At 42.6% G+C, this 15,469-nt stretch overlaps 1 long non-coding RNA gene across 1 annotated transcript; it reads right to left on the reverse strand.

Annotated features, from left to right (window-relative positions):
* Nucleotides 1–922: 922 nt before the first annotated feature.
* LOC104860040 lies at nucleotides 923–14,821 on the reverse strand. Its single transcript, XR_779561.1, has 3 exons — nucleotides 14,724–14,821; nucleotides 1,869–2,040; nucleotides 923–1,177 (listed from the first exon to the last, which is right to left on the reverse strand). It is a non-coding gene; the product is annotated as an uncharacterized LOC104860040 (long non-coding RNA).
* Between the last annotated feature and the right edge of the window lie 648 nt (nucleotides 14,822–15,469).

The raw sequence follows: 15,469 nt of genomic DNA on the forward strand, positions 1-15,469 counted from the left end.
CACCACATTACTGCCATATGGCCAGTGCCTGACATACAGTAGATCTCCAATAAATATTTGTTGAAGGAGTCTGTTTGACTCTCTTCTTGCCTTTGATGTTTGCAGGATACTTTAGTATCTTCAAAACAATTTCCCTTTACTCCAGTTAGAATGAATGGGATTTTGTTTCTTGAACAGGTTGATGTCAGTCTTATGCAAGGAAAGTTCTTCTTCTGGTGATACCCATAATACTTGGCAGCTGTGTGTATTAGGGTCCATTAGAGGAATAGAATCAATATGAAATATATGTATATTTATACAAGGGCTTTATTGGGTAGGCTTACAGGATCAGAGGGGAGGAGTCCTAGTGGCTGTCTGGGGATTCAGAGATAGGAGAATCTAAAATGACCATCTGCATGCTAAAGAGCTGGAGGATCTAGTAGTAGTCAAGTGTTGGGAGGCTGAAGAGTGAGCTGGAAGCCTGAAAGACTTGGAGATGAATGTCCAAAGGCAATAAAGAAGACTGGAGTGCCTCCAAAGAAAAGGGCAGCTTACTTTTTCTTTCCCTTTTTATTCCATCCAGGTTACAAGCCTATTCATTGGCACCACCCACATCTGGATTAGGTCTTTCTTCCACAGTTTTTAGGATAGGAGTTTGTCGCCCACAGATATACCAGAGATTTAGTAATCTGCTAGGTGGTTCTTACTCAAGTCAAGTTGACACATCACAATGACTCTTCTCAGTTCCAGCATGTGGTATATTTTGTATCAATGTTATTTTGTCATGTGCCTGTTTTCCCCAAAGGACTAATATACTTTATTTGTAAGCTCAGTACAGGGCTGAAGTCACTAACATGAGCAATCATTTGCAGAAGGAAATGATTTTAGGTTAAATAAATTTTCCTTTCATTCTAAAGGTGAGACAAATTATAAGAGAAAAACATCTGCTGAAGGCTCAGTTGTATCTTAGAGAGAGTTTGCTTTGCAGGCAGGAGGTCCAATTTATTTTTAAAAGTGAGTGATGGATTCAAGAACAGCTGGCTTGATTCTTCCTGTTCCATGCCTTATTGTTCTTCTGTTCTGCAAGGTGATGGTCGTATCACTATGGAGGTCAGACCTGGCTTCGCCCCACCCATTCTTTTATTATTCTGCAGACATATTCTAAGTGCCCAGTGCCTCTTTATCATTGTGTGAATGGCTGCGGAGAAGAAACCAGAAACATTAGCCTTGGCTCTTGCCTTTAAGCAGTTGCACATTTATTAGAGAAATGAGACGGTGTATGGGAAGCAATTATCGGAAAAGGTGACTGCGTGTAATGAATGGCTAAATTGTGCAGCAATGCTGCAAAGTGTTAGAGGTCAGAAAGTGGATGAATCCTAGTGGCGTGGAGTAAATTACAAAGTGTCATGGTAGGGGGAGGCCTTAACTGTCACCCTAGTTTCCCAGTGGGGAAAATGAAAGGGCAGGGAACTAAAGCCACTCTCTGTTGATAAAACCACTCACTTGCTGGAGAAGGAGTTGGATGAGCTAGGGGATGCTGCAGGGCAGTGGAGACTGTAAAAGTCAAGAGGAACAGGGACAAAGATCAGGGAGAGGCAGAAGGAAGCCCCAGGCAGGAGAAAGGCCTGTTCCATGCAACCGATTCCTGACCCAGCTGGTGGCTGTGCTGGGAGACCCTGCCTGGCTGTCTGCGCTCTGTCATTAACTGAGCAAGTACCTCATCTTCTCCAGAGTTTCTGTTTACCAATCCTGAAAATGCTGACGGAAGAAGCCCTCACAGGATGAGGGAGAGATGCTTATGGGCAGTAAAGCCACGGAGGTGTGAAGACACGGACACCAGAACCATTGGATCAGTCATTTCACCAGGAAAGCAGTGGAAGTCCTGTTACCTCCGGTCTGGAGAGCGGGTTTTTAACAGGTTCAGCAGTGACTCTCCCAAGGGCTCCTGCTCCTCCCAGGTACAGATGTCTTCCAGGGATATGGAGGGGCACTGGGCGTCTTCGGGCCCATTTGTCTCCTTCCCATACTCCCCAGTGTTCCAGGCCCAGACTTACAGCTGCTCTGGGAAGACACAAAGTGCTAACCTTATTTCCCAGATATCTTGTACTATTTCTTAATGATCTGATCTGATAGAATAACGTCACATTTAGTCACAGCTGCAGTGGATGCCGAGGGTGGTGCCGAAAGTACTGGAGTGGGAACTAGGAGAACTAGGTTCTTGGCTGCACCACGGACTAGCTGGGTGACCCGAGGCAAATGACTCATACTCTCTGGGCCTCAGAAACTTCAGGCTGCATTATCGCTAAGGTCTGTCTTGATCCAAATATTTTATGTGTCTAAGAAGACAATGTTGTAAGAGGAAAAGACTGCATGTTCCATAGTCAGATGGGCTGGGATTCAGAAGTCCAGCTCTGAGACTTATTACTTATGGACCCTTTGGAATGTTATTTAATTGTTTTGAGCCTCAGGTTTTTCATATATAAAATATAATGAGGGAAACAAAAGTGCTCATAATGAAAGAAAGTACTTAGAATAATGCCAGATACATATATGCATCTGACATGTGTTGGTTCCTTTCTTTATTTTTCCCTTTATCTCTAGCAGCCTAAGGAGACCGACTCATTTTCATGAATACTAAGTCCTTTCCTTCCTTTCTGTGTTTTGTTTGTTTGTTTGTTTTGGTACTGGGGATTGATCTCAGGGCCTTTGCACTGATCTACCTTTACATTTTTTATTTTGAGAGGGTGTTTCTTTTTTTTTTTTTTAGGTTGCACAGGCTGAGAATGAACATGTGATCCTCCTGCCTCAACCTCTCTGAGTGCTGGGCAGACAGGCATGTGCCTCCATAACCACCTCTTTCTTTCATCTACGTACATTTCTTGAGCATCTCTGGTGTTCCAGGCTCAGAGTTAGGCACTGGGCTACAGATGAATTTGACTTTGTTTTGGATGCTAAGCTCGCTACAGGAAGCTTTGTCAAGGATTCAGGGTTTTAATTGGTCCTGATGGAGCTTTGTAGGAGCAGAGGACAGTGCAACATGGCTTTGTGCAAGGGACTTCGGGGATGTCCCAAGACGTCTTCCTGAGGTCAGAGCTTTGACGGAGGAATGTGGCATGTGCAGGCTGAAGTTAAAGCGTTACTGTTAGGCTCAGGTACATGGAGCATATTTCCTGGGAAGGGCCACGGTGGAGCCGTGATGTTGGGGATCTGTCTCCAAGCCTGTGAGCCCCCGTGGGACTACACAGATCCCTGGACTACTGAAGCAGACGGTGATGTCAATGGAGTCATATTTGGAAGGGGGGTTTCACAGAACTAGCCTCTTGGCTGCTCGCTTTGCCTCTGTGTGACCCTGGCTCCCCAAGCACCTCCTTGAGCTTTGAGAAAGGTGAACTGATGAGCATTTGTCCTGACAGAAGTTGAGCAGTCATCATAATGAAGCTGTAACCCTAACTGAGCAGAGTGACAGAACCCAAGCCACAGGTCGAGACAGCCCTTTCGCTTCAGTGAGACACCTGAGCCTGGCTCTCCGTTAAGGAGTAGAGACCTGAGAACCCAGAGGGCCCACCTGGATGAGCCCAGCCTGGGAGTGTTTATTAACCCCCAGCAGGGAGCTGGGGACTCTTTATTTTTTCAGTTTAACTCTTTTCTCAGTGACTTACCATGCAAGTGATCCCTGTTTTGGAGGAGAAACGAATGGAAAGGTTACAGGATGTGTTTTTTTCCCCTACGAATAGGCTTTATTAATTGCTTAGATGCAAGAGAGTTGATAAAAGAAGGTAAAGTCATTGCCCTGAAAGGAACCATTCATCTTGCTTGTCATTAAATTAATACTTATTTATTTTTATTTATTTAGCATTTTGAGGTATTGAACTACGTCCCCGGTCCTTTAAAAATTGTTTATTTTGAGACAGGGACTCCCCAAGTCACTAATTTGCCTAGGCTGTGCTCAAATTCATAATGCACCTGCCTCAGCCTCCTAGAGTGCTGGAATTACAGGTGTGTGCCTCCATGCCCGTATCTTGTTTGCCAATTTAAACCAGGAAAGTAATTTTATTTAGTTTATAGAAAGCATTTCTTATTTTCCTCCTTCTTTTCTTCCTCTTGCTTCTCCTCCATTGTGATCAGAGACTTTTCTGCAGGGTAGAATGTTTTTCCTTCATCACTTAGAGGTGAATGGTGATTATGTTCCCATGTTTCTGAGCAGAAGGGCAGCGAGCAGCAAAGGGAGGACCCGTAAACCAATCTCCTGGAGCTGGAAGCCACACAGAGGGCAAGGTCTCCATTTCAGCCTCCGGATTTGCGCTCAGAGGTGGACAACCAATCTCTCCCCAGGGCAGTGGTTCTTATTTTTTTCTGAAAATCCATACTGCCAAAATTGATGGTTTCTCATAGCTTTACTGACAGGTACAATTGTCACTAGAAGCAGAATAAAGAGACAATGCAAAATAACTTTGCTAAAACTGCCTTTAATTGGCTCTTAAAGTCATTTTCCTGAGATGGATTAATCATACCGAGATACATTGTGTTAGTGCAGCTCATAAAAACCTGTTTTTCCCTGATCATTTTCCAGGGAGAGGAGATATTGGGTGCCTGTTACTAGGCTTTATAGGGCTTGGCCAGTGGGACACACACATCTGGATTTGGCAGTCTAAGTCCAGTGAGTGGACTGGTGTGGCTCAAGCCCAGAGGTGGGATTAAGTGCACCTTAAATTTTTTCTGCCTGTGAAAAATGACAGACCTCACAACTTTCATTCTGCTGACAGGGGGTTACTAGTATTATGCACACTCTTGCCTGGAGTTCTGCAGAGCTGACTATTAAAATTCGATTTCCTATTCGAGGAACCTTCTGTGTGAGCATTGGAGGTGCATCCCAAATGGCATCTGACCTACCCTTCTCCAAAGTGAATGAGTGAATTTGAAAAAATCCACTAGAAATAGCAGATCTTTTTATTTTTATTTTTATTTTAAAGCTCTGTTACTTGGGGAAGAAAACCATGGAGGCTCAGCTTCCATGAAGAATTTAAGGCTGAAATGAAATAAAATGTGCACAAGTTAATCTTAATGGTATGCAAATTTGAGCCCCTCTTAATGTAAATCACCATAATGAGAATTGGTTTCAACCAGCCAGATGAGATTTTGCCGTTTTTTTCTTCTTGCTTCCTTATTTGTGGATGTGAGAGATGTACAGGCATGTGGATGATTTCCCTGGGATTCCTGTGTGGATGGCTGGATTGCTAGGGGTTGGGAAGAGGGAGAAGAACAGGAGGGAGGCAGAAAGGAGAACATCTGGGCTCCATGATCCATTCAAGGCTGAGGCTTCTCCACAAGCCATGGGTTTGATCCTGTGGCTGCAGCTTCATGGCAAGGAGCATGGGGGCTGGAGTTGGGCTGTAGCTGTATGTCTGATGCCATTAGCTTCTTGCTGGCTAGACTGTAGGGCCACCTACAGCTCCTTGCAACATGGACTGATGCTTGCCTTCAAGGACAGGCTGTACTGTGAGTTTGTTAGTGAGATAGTGTTTTAAGCAATGTAATGTAGTCACAGGTGTGACGTCCCCTCACTGTTGCCATTGTATTGGTTAGATGCAGTTCATAGGTCCTAAAGGAGTAGGTCTTAGACATAGGTATAGATGGGGTTCATGGGGGAGCTGTATGTCATACCATTTCTTATGGATTCCACATATAAGTTGTCTGAAAGAGTTGAACAGTGTCAGCTTTCAGATCAGCTTGGAAGGATGTCCTGAGTAATATTGAGGTTACTGAGGATTGATCTTTACTTTTCAAAGATCTCCACCTGCTTTTAGATGTTCCTTAGCTCTCTAAAATGAGCTGATGTCTTCAGATGAGATATATTATTGATAGGAGACAGAGACTTAAATTTCAATTGTTTCTCTGGGGTTATTCTTGACTGAATTTAGTTATTTGAACTGGTCACCATTGTTTATGGCTAACATTAGACCATCACTTTTTTTTTTTGCTTTTTAATTGAGTTTATTGGTACATTTTAGGGATATAGTACAGTTACATTCATTAGGATCTTGTACCTCTACATGACAGGTCTAATTCTCATTTTTTCCCCTTGTCCCTGCCCTCCCTTTACCCCTCCTCCCTTCCCCATTTACAACCACTTTATTTCCATATTTTCATTTTTTCACATTTTTTCTTTTCCCTTATTACCCTTCCCCTACCCATCCAACCTTCCCTACACCTTTAGACATTTTCTTCCCATTTCACAATGTCAGTTATCTCATTAGGATCTTATGTACTATTACAGTTTATTCATACCAGAAAAAGACCATCACTTATTTGTATGAGGAAGAGCTGGGGCAGAGAAAAGAAAATCTACCACTGGATGAAGTGTAGGATACAGACTTAAAGGTGATCTAGACTTTGTCTTTACCACAGATCTTGCCCTCTAGCTACCTGTCAGCCAGACTGTGAGTTAGTAGTGGTGTTTCACCTCTGACCAATTAAAAGGACAGATGGCTTAGTGAAAACATTGGTCATAATGCTGAATCTCTGGTATGTTTGCCAAGCACTAGGTGTTCTGAGATAGAGCAGTCAGACTCTGTTAACCAATTATTTATTTGGTACAGAGTTTTCTATTGTAATGAACTTAGACACTCAGAAAAAGAAGACAGCCAACTTGGTGAGATCCTCTGAATTTCAAAATACTTCCTTCCTCCTCTGGATAATGCCCTAGGTTTCATCAGTTGTCTCCCAGACATCTGTAAATTCTCCTGGTGAAACAGTGCCTTATACTTTATTAGTCACTTACAGCCCAGTGTGAATGAAGGAAGAAGAAAATGAATTCACTATATCCTCCACTACATGTAGATTGGGATAAGCTCATGTTTCAATGCAGAAAGAAGAGCTTTTTGGAGACAGACTTTTCCTATGTTCCTTCCCTGCTTACAAACTCCCTTTAGGTTCACATTCAACACTATAGAAAATAAAAAAAAATTATTTGGTCTGAGTTACCTCTTTAGCTTCACTGTAAGTGCTTTATTGTGGGGGACACTAACTCCTCCTTATACCAACTGCTCCAAACTCTCTTTGACATACTCCTGCTTCTACTGAGAAGGTCACTCTACTCTCTTCCGTCTGAAATTCTTTTAAGGTCCAGTGTGAGGACCCTATACTTTGGGAAACCCGGCTTCTTCAGAGTTGCTTCCTTGTGAGGGATTCCACCCTGCATTGTCAGGATCAAATCACACTGGAAAAGGTGATAGCAGTTAGATTTCTCCATTAGGCTAAGCTCCTGAGGACAGGGACTTTCTTTTTTTCCTTGATTTCTCAGATGCTATCCCAAGACCCAAGGATAATAATCACTAACATTTATCAAGCACTTCTTGTACACTAGACACTGAGATACATCTTTTAAACGCATTACTCATTTAATCTTTGCGACCCTTCATATTGCTATTCCTGTTGAGAAACCAAAGCATGAAGACTCTGTATAACTTGTTAAAAGTTACATACCTAAAATTGGGACCTGGTTATGAACCTAAGTCATCTGATTCCAGAGATTTTGCTTTTGGCTACTATGCTATCATATTATGGCTATTTCCTACTACAGCACTGTGATTAATACATGTGCATGGAGCAAATGATTGAGTGAACATCTCACAAGCTGGAGTGTGGTCTTGTCCTCCCCAGGGAAGCCACACCCCTGTCCAGTTTGGCATTTGGTTCCTGTAGTCCTGGCCTGCAGTTTTTCCATCTTCATTGAAACAGAAGGAAGCACCTAGATGGATGGCTGTGATGGCTGATACCTTTCTTCCTTCACTATCCCACTTGGGGGAGCCTGACCTGAGGAGCCCTTGGGTCAGCTTGTTGGTGATCTGATACTTTGCTGTGGGACTCAGAAGCCACGAGTGTCTGGGCTGGCCCTGTTGCAAAGGTCTGATGGACATCCCACACCTGTCAGCACTATAGCTCAGGCCACTGATGAGACTGGACTGGGCAGGTTGGTTGATTTGTCTTGGCTTTCCCTAAAGAACTTTGTCAGGTGTCCATGACTGCAGTCCTGAGGAGATACAGAGTAGAGCTGGCCCTCTGCCTCTCAGTGGCAAGGGTACGGTGACCTTTGAGCTGCCTTTTCTGTAGAGGTTGGGAGCACTGGGCATGCATGCTAGCCCAGAGGCAGGACTTTCCCCTTTCACTGGAGGCCACTGGAACTCAAACATGTGCCTAGAACTGTGCTGGGTATTATGGTGCTAGAAGGGCCCACTGGCCCTTGAAAGACTTACAGCCTAATGCAGAGGTGACCACATAGACTAATGAGTACAATATCTTACAACCACTACTTTCTTATATATGAATGTGCTTTGGAGACATATAAAAGGTGTATTTAATTCTGCCAGTAGACAGACTGGTGTTAGAGTAAGCTGCCAAAAGAAGAAGACATGGTTTCGTGCAAGGAAGAGTAAGTACAGTTCTTGCACAGTAGCTCACATACAGTACTATAAAAATAGCACTTGGCAGACCAGACAGGTGTTCAATGAGCAGATGTCATTGTGATCAGGTGTCTTCAGGAGCGGCAAAGCAGTGGCATTGCTAGATCTAGAAGAATGAATGAGAGATCTTTGGGCACAGAAAAAGGAAAGGGCTCAGTGCTCTTTCTTTAAAAGGACAAAATATCCTCATGGAATTAGTTTAGGAAAAATATTAAAAAAAACAGTAAATTACAAAATTGGAGAGTTGAGAAGACACTGAACTCAGAAGAGATTTGGTTATGGTAATTTATACTAACTATGTGCATTTGATGAATTATTTTCTCCTCCACAGGCTCTTTTTAAAAAATAATTTGTAAATGTAGGAATATGAACTATGTGGTATCCAAATGAAATGCCTTTCCTATAATGGAAACTTCAGCCTCTGCAACGTTCCATTCATAATCTCTTGCAACCAATAAAATATTATGAGATATGTGTATAAATAGAAGAATATTTCAGAGTCAAGAGAAAAAGCATCAGTTCAAACCAACTTTTGAGATGCTGAAGTCAGTGGACTAAACCTTTAAAATAGCTATTTTAAATATGATGAAGATGGACCCAGAAATGGATAATAGTAAGAGGAATATAGTGAATATTGCATAACTAAAAATTAAAGTAACTGGAAATTAAAAACCTGTTAAATGGGTATAATATCACATTGGAGTTGACAAATAAGTGAAATTGGAAGCTGAATAGAAATTGTCAAATCTGAAAAAAAGAAAAAAACCCTAAATAAATAGAACTTTAGGAACTATATTAAATGATCTAACATGTATTTATTGTAATCAAAGAAAAGGAGGAGAAAAAAATGGATCAAAAAACTTGCTGAATCTGGCAAAAGTCAAAGAGAAAGAAAATTAAAAGCAATTAGGGAAAATGACATATATTTTGGGAACATTAATAAATATGATATCTAACTTCTGTTTAAAGAAAATGGAGACAAGAGGCTGAGAATGTAGCTCAGGGACAAAACACTAGCCTAACATGTGCAAGGCCCTGGGTTTGATCCCCAGTACAGCTACAGTGAGAGAGGTAGAGAAAAGGAGAGATGAATGAGGGGAGAGGGAGACTGAGGGGAGAGGGCGGGGAGGGGAGAGGGCAGTAGGGTGTCATCTTTAAGGTACCGAAAGATTGTCAACCCAGAATTTTGTAGTCTTCAAAAACGATGGCTCGGTGAATGTATTTATCAAGAAATAAAAATTGAGAGTATTTGGTGCCAGTTGATTATGACTTCAGGGGTGCTTAAAGAATTTTTTCTGAAAGGGGATGAGTCCTGCTGGTGGAAACATCTTCAGGGAGGTTGACAGGCACTTGTGGCAGTAACTAGGAGAGTAGATGTAGAAACTATAGTTTTTCTCATAATTTCTTTCATGGGCACATAGCTTTCTTAAGAAAAATCAATATTGTGTGGGGTGTATGACTGTATATATGTCAATATGACAACAGAGGAAGGCAAATCAAGCTATTGTGTTATGTGGTTATTACATTATACCTGAAGTTTTACTACATAAACCCCAACTAGACTGTGATAAGTGGGGGGTGCATAGTGTAATCCTTTGAGCTAGCACTAAAATATGGCATATGGGGGTAGAGCTGAAAAGTCAGTACCAGAATTAAAGTGGAACACTAAAGCAAAATTTGATTGACTCTAAAGAAGGCAGAAAAGGAGACAGAGAGTACCTGAGACCTGATACGACAAACAAGGAATCAGTACCAACATGATAAATCTAAAACCAGATATGCCACGAACCACCTTAAGTGTAAATAACTTGACCACTGAAATTAAGTAGCAGAGGTTGCCAGACTGGATGAAAACACTAAATGCCTTGCATAAGTACTGGCTTTACATGTAAGAGCAGATAGACTGAAAGTAAAGGTGAAAGAAGACATACCATGTAAACCACAAGCATAATAATAATAAAAATTATAAAGCTGGGTGACTACATTGATATCAGACCAAATAGACTTTAAGACAAAAGTATTAACAGAGTCAGTGAGGGACATTTCAGTATGATGATGGAATCATACATGTACATTTGTCTAATAACAGCTTAAAAATACCTGTAGCTAAAATGGACAGAACTAATAGGAGAGATAGATAAATAGAGAATCAAACAATATAAACAAGACCTGTTTTAGTCCGTTCAGGCCAATAGAACCAAATACCAGAGATGGGGTGAACTCAACAAGTACGTATAGTTCTGGTGGCTGAAAGTTCAAGATGAAGGAGCTGGGAGGTTCAGGGCAAGCTGAGGCCCTCTTCCTGGTTCACAGACAGCTGACTTCTAGCTGTGTCTTTGCATAACAAAAGGGACCCTATCTGGCAGAGAGGCGGGGAATTGGGTGGTGCCAGTACGTTTGGGACAGGAGCCGGGCATCAGTTATCTTAAGGGAAAGAGGACATATCAGCTGCCCTGAACATGCCACACTGGTCTGGGAAGCTCTATCCCCTTCTTGCATGACTTTGCATCCCAGGATTCTCTTGTAGGTCCTGAAGGATCTGGGTCTTGCTTCACATCATCCAGGAGGAGGAGGAATATTTCAAGACAGTGAAAGAGAACAAGTTGTCACCAGTGCCTTGTTTAATACACTGGGATTTATAGAAAAGTAAAAGCAGAATGATGAGGTGTCTGAACCTCAGACAGGCATGACCTAAAAGACTGATCAGTAAGTTGGAGCTCAACAGGTAGAATTATCCTGATGCCAGGGGAAGCTATCTTATTACTATTGAGCCCCAAATTTATGCCAGAAATGAGTCCCTTGTGACATTCAGCAAGGATTCATACACATGTTTTGTCCACTCTGGGCCCTAGAATTGAATAGCCAGATACAGAATGGCCCAGAAATGACAATATTTGAATAGTTCTTTGAGTATTTATCAGTTAAAAATATGGCAGAGCTCCTTTTCAAGCATTATAGAATTTAAAAACACACCGATATATAGCACACTATATAAAGAATAAAGTAATTTTGCTCTCCTCTGTATTAATCCATTTAGGTGGCTATAACAAAAGTCTCTTAGGCTGAATGGTTCATAACAGAAGTGTATTTCTAATAGCTCGAGAGGCAAGGAAGTCTAAGACTTGGTATCTGCTGAGAGCCCACTTTTTGGTTCATAAATGGTGCTTCTTATCTGTGTCCTCTGATGGTGGAAGGAGCGAGGCAGCTCCCTGGTGTCCCCTTAGTAAGGTCACTAATGCCACTCATGCAGATTTACCCTTCCTGACCTAATCATCTCCCAACACCTTACCTCTGGAACCATCACTTTGGGTGTTAGGTTTCCACAGGTGAACTTTGCGGGGAGACAGCCATGCAGACCACAGCGCTCCCCATTCTAGGGTAGTTTCCCCAGCCAGTGCAGTTGAGAGAACAGTCTTGGTTTTGGCGTTGCCCAGAGACCCTCTCCCTGGCCCTCTTTTTTGTGTCCCGTGTTAGTCTTGTTGCAAGCTCTGGCTGTGGTGGAGATGGCAATGCTGCTTCTGGCTCCTCACCTCTGAGCCTGTGTTCATCCTTAGCCAAAGAGCAGACTCCTCAGTGATGGCTAACCTGTGCCTCCTGCAGTGGGGCTTGGCTGCAGCTCCCCGTCCAGCCCCTGCCCTGGGAGGCCACATGGTGGCTCTGCACCTCCAACCTGAATGAGGCTGAACATCTCTTTGCTTTGTCTGGAGCCTCAGCTCTGTACACCTGCAGCTGCTCATGTGCCTGGGTGACAGCATTTGTTCCTGAGATGCCGGGGAATGACCAGAACTCCAAGGGTTTTCCTTGTTGGGCAGAAACACCACGTCAAGTCGCTTTCCCCTCTTAGTGCCTGCTAACACTACTCAGTTCTTTCCCACCCACTCATCTCCTTAACATCAGATAGTTGATATGATATTCAACTGATATATGATATGATATGATATCATATGATAGTCAGATATATCTGAGGATTCAACCAACCACAGATTGAAAATATTTTTAAAAAATTGCTCCTATACTGAACATGTACAGACCTTTCACCTTGCTATTATACCCTAAATAATATAGAATAACTACTATTTCCATTATTAAATAGTATGTAAGTCATCTAGAGATGATTTCAAGTATATGGGAGGACATGTATAGTTCTCATTGCAAATACTATTGTCATTTTATGTAAGGAACTCAAACATCTTTGGTTTTGGTATCTGCAAGGGGTCCTCGAACTGACCTCCCTATGATACCAAGGAAGGACTCTTTTTTAAATTTAATCTTCACTTGTTTGAGGTAGATTTTATTGAATCTATAACAGTGGCATAAGAGTAACAGCTGTGTTTACTGAGTGCTTGTTTGGTAGCAGGCCCTGTGATAAGAGCATTGTGTTACTTCAGTTAGTCCTCTCTGTGGCTTTTAAGTAGGTGATGTTACTTCTGTTTAGCAGATGAGAAAGTAGAGGCATAGTAAGCAAAAGTTTGAATCTAAGAGAAGAGAAGGGCACGTCAGATGGGCTGGTGCCAGGAGTAGTGGTGGAGAAGCTCTATGCTTTCACGCCTCCCCTTCTGCCAAACATACCTGAATTTGTAAGCATTAAAGTCACTGCATCCTAGAAAGCTCAGTGAGGAAGCTGGATGCCCCTCCTCCCTGCAGGTCTCTCCCCTGTGATCTGTGAAGATTTCCATTCCCATTTGGCATTTGTGAATCTAAATCTATTGAGAATATCCATGCCAGGGGCATTTGTATCTTACAGCCTTTTCTGTCAATGAGGAGCACAGGCTAAAGTGGGTGATGGATCTAAGGTTAAATTCCTGTGTGACTGCTTCATGTAAACTAACTTTTGTTTTCTCATTTGGACTTGGGGATGATATCTGGCCCACAGGACTAGAACAAGGACCAAATTAGATAATGCACATAAAGCAGTAGCTCTTGCACTTTCCCTCTACTATTCTGCTCTGCTTTCCACTCCCTTAGGAACTTCATTATTAGGGAAAGGAGGAACTCTTTGGGGGCAAAGACAGTCAGTTAGCTCGGGTGTTACATAGAAAGGCAGACCCATTGTGCTTAGTGGAGGTTATGAGATGTGTGTCTCCAGCAAGTATGTCTGTGTATTGCTAGAGATGGACAAGGAGAAGACACAAAAACGAAAGAACTGGAGCAGGAAATGAAATGGTTACAGTTAGACTGATGACATGAATGGGCTCAGAGAAACCTTTATACTAATCAGCTTAAAATGTATGTTAGGAACAGAGATGTTGGGTATTATTAAGTGAGATTTGGTCTCATGATGAGATTAGGGAGAACATTATCTGAGCCCAGTATTAAACAGCAAGCTTGGTTGAATTTGAACCTTCCATAAATTTAGTTGTTAACCTCCCTCCCCTGGGATTCTTGCTCTGTCTGGGTGCCATGTGTGCTAAGATTCCTTTAATCTTTCCTTAACAGCAACTCATCTCTAAACTTTATAGTCCATCATGAGAATCAATATCTAGGAAAACTTTTTTTTGAGACAAACGGTCCTATGGCTATGTAGTTCACGCTGGCCTTGAACTCACTATGTAGTCCAGGTGGCCTCAAACTCATGGCCATCCTTCTGCTTCAGCCTCCTAAGTGTTAGGATTACAGGAGTGTGCCACCACATCCAGCCCAGGAAAACATATTTTTGGTGTTCACTATATATTTTTCTAGTGTAAGTTGAAATAAAACCTACCTATTGAAATTTTTACAACAGGAAAAGTGATTTTGTTCCAGTTTTGCCATCGCTTGGGTGTGTGGCCTGGGGTGAGAACCTCTCTCTGTCTCTTCATTCCTATCTTGGAATACCCTCTACCACCTTAGGAAGAGAGGTCTTCAGTCCCTGCTGGGCACCACTGATGATGAGAAGTAGGCCTGCTTGGCAGCCTGAGCCCAGTGCACTTTGGCACCTGGCCTAGACTGGGTCCTTTCACTGCTCTTCCCATGGGTCCTGACTGGGTCTTTAGGCCCCACCCCTCCTCCACATGCCTGTCCTGCACTTGTGAGAGCTCCAGTGAGCCTCCAAAGACTGAGCACTGTTGGGTAGGGTGGGGTTCTCTGTTGCAGTCCTGACACTTGGATGAGCGATGTCCACTTACAGTATCAGAGCTCTCATTGACAGGCATGTCCTCTGTGCCCTTTCATAGATGAGACCTCTGTTTAGCCTTGCTGCCCTCTTGGTTATAGGAACAAGGTTATCCCTCTTTCAAAGGGGATGATATGGGATTGGGATGACATTTGGGGATACAAGGCTATGGAGGCAACTCATATGGGTCTTACCTCAAGCTCTGTCCGTGTTTAATACTGTTTGTCAATCCTCCCAACCATATTTTCCCACAGTTGGTGTTGAGGACCTGGGGGTGGAGCTCCTACTTGGCTTTGTTGTGTTTCATCATAGAGGATGTGGTCTGTTACTCAAGGCTCTGAAATCCTTTTGGAATCCAACTATGTCATCTCACAAGTTCAGTCTTTCTCAACTGGTGTCATCAGAAAACCTAATAAGCATGTAGCCTTTATTTTGTATCCAAGTCACTGATGACAGTGATGAGAAGGAAAGAGTCAGTGGACTGAATACCCCTGATGCTGTTAGAAAACACTCTTTATATTAGTGTCAGTTCATTAATCATCACTCTGGGTAGTGGCAGTGGCACTAGCTGGGGGAGGGAATCTGCTCTGAACAGATATACCTCATTTTAATTTTCTGTTTAAATAGATTAACATACAGTATTCAGATATGTTGAAGGGTGGCAAATTGAAGAACTGCCCCAAGCTGCACAACTCCAGCTAAGCCACTGTGTGCTACCATCCTACTAGCTATTAAACCCTCCTAAGTATATAAGCTCACATTCATCCCTCTATCTTACTCACAAGGTATCTGAATCTTGGGCCTGATGTGCTGTAAAATATTAAACGTGTCCAAAGAAAGATTGTGCCTTGTGCTCCCATCTCCCTACAAGCACCCTTAGGCTCTTGGAATATCCTGCCTGATGAGAGTCTATTTACCTGAGGCCTTGGGCCATGCCAAC

This window comes from Fukomys damarensis, unplaced genomic scaffold, assembly GCF_012274545.1.
Source record: "Fukomys damarensis isolate Sample0158 unplaced genomic scaffold, DMR_v1.0_HiC HiC_scaffold_7, whole genome shotgun sequence".
NCBI lineage: Eukaryota > Metazoa > Chordata > Mammalia > Rodentia > Bathyergidae > Fukomys > Fukomys damarensis.